The sequence below is a fragment of the Cervus canadensis genome, chromosome 18, assembly GCF_019320065.1.
Source record: "Cervus canadensis isolate Bull #8, Minnesota chromosome 18, ASM1932006v1, whole genome shotgun sequence".
In the NCBI taxonomy this organism is placed as follows: Eukaryota; Metazoa; Chordata; class Mammalia; order Artiodactyla; family Cervidae; genus Cervus; species Cervus canadensis.
In genome coordinates, this window is record NC_057403.1 from 39,168,578 (window position 1) to 39,170,621 (window position 2,044).

The following is a 2,044-nucleotide window of genomic DNA, read 5'->3' on the forward strand; positions in this document are numbered from 1 at the left end:
CTCTTGCTGCATTCACTTACTTGCAAAATGGGGGTAAGACTTCCCTGGTGGTCCAGTGGCTATGACTCTGTGCTTCCAATGCAGGGGGCCTGGGTTCAATCACTGGTCAGGGAACTAGATCCCACATGCAGCAGCTAAAGATCCCATGTGTTGCAACTAAGACCCAATGCAGCCAAATAAAATAAAATAAACAAATAGATAAATAAAATGGGGGTAAGAATGATTCCTACTTCATTTAGGTTAGTGTGAGGATGTCGTGAGATAACATATGACCAGTACTTAGCTGGCTGTCTTGACACAGAAGAGCTCACTAAATTTTAGCTTTGGTTCTTGTTTATTTGTTTCTGTGGAAGTTACTCTCCAAAGAGAGTTCCCTCTCTGTAAGTGTGTGCTACTTCACCCATTACCACTACTACTACCCCTCCTCTTGAGTCAAGACTTTCCTTGGTCAATAAAATGCAACAGGCCTTGCAGACGCCAGCACCCCAGAGCCTTCTATATTGCCCAGCGCTGGTCAGTCCCACTGTGTTCTTCAACACTGCTGACAACAGCGAGTCTTTGGACCACGTTTCCTTCGAGCTGTTTGCAGACAAAGTTCCAAGACAGTGGAAAACTTTCATGATCTGAGCACTGGGGGGAAAGGATAAATCCTGCTTTAACAGAATAATTCCAGGATTTATGTGCCAGGGTGGTGACTGCACATGCCATAATGGCACAGGTGGCAAGTCCATCTCTGGGGAGAAATTTGATGATAAGAATTTCATCCTGAAACATACAGGTCCTGGCTTCTTGTCCATGGCAAACACAGGCCCCAACACAAACAGTTTGCAATTTTTCATCTGCACGGCTAAGACTAACTGGTTGGATGGCAAGCATGTGGTCTTTGGCAAGGTGAAGGAGGTCATGAATATTGTGGAAGCCATAGAGAGCTTTGGGTCCAGAAATGGCAATACCAGTAAGAAGATCACCACTGTTGACTGTGGGAAAATCTAATAAATTTGACTTTTTTTTATCCTTAAAAGTAAATAAATAAAATGCAACAGAAGTGGTATCACTTCTGGTCTTCTCCTTTAAAAAGTCAGGCAGCTTCTGCCCTCTCCCTGGTAAAACCAGGCACCTCGCTGTAAAGAAACTTGAACTAGACTATTGGATGATGAGACCACAAAGATAGAGAAAGGCCATATGGAAGAGCACTGAGATGCCAGACATATGAGTGATGCCATGTTGGATCTTCCAGCCAAGCTCAATAGCCAGCTAAATGCATGTGCATGAGAGACTCCCCAAGCAAGATAAGCAGAAAAACTGCCCATTTGAGCCTCAGAAACCTTAAAGTCAGCCCTGGATTTATGGGAAATCATAAATTACTATATAGATAACTAAAACAACATCTATCCACTTTCCCCTCTACTAGACCATGAGCTCCTTATGGGTAAGGATCATATCAAATTTACATTTGTATCATCAGCTCCTAAACAGACAGAAGCTTGAATTAATTCATATATTAATACACTAGTGGAGTATGTGAGTGGCTAAGGCAGAGTTGTTTGAACGGAAAGCTACTGAATGAATTATTTCCTATCTCTTTATGAGGATACTGGACATACAGAATCAAAGCCCAGGGTAAAAAAAACATTAATACAATCTGACAACCTAAGCAAAAGGACCATTTTTGAAAGCTCCAGGCTCAGCATCTTGGTTAAACACTTCCCTTTCAAAACAACCTGGATCCGTGTCAACTTCTAAGACACTGGCAACCTGGGCAGCATGAGGAAAGGAAATGGGAAACTTGGATTTATTGCACCAAATTGAAACTGCAGAGGGAAACAGACGGGAGATAAAACGTTCCGTGATGTTGACATTTTTCCACCCATTCAAGCAGTGATTGCTGCTCACCATCTGTCTTGGCTCCAGAGAGTTGGGTCTTTGAGCATTGAAAGAGCTTCCTTCTGTCACTTCTGCAGAATGATATCAAATGTATCACCTCTTAAGATTATATCTTATCTAACAGAGTATAGCTCTGTCCCTTTAAGCCTGACAGCCCATG

General features: G+C 42.5%; 1 pseudogene; it reads left to right on the top strand.

Annotated features, from left to right (window-relative positions):
• Positions 1–456: 456 nt before the first annotated feature.
• On the top strand, positions 457–993 carry LOC122421309 (annotated as a pseudogene).
• The last annotated feature ends 1,051 nt before the right edge of the window (positions 994–2,044 follow it).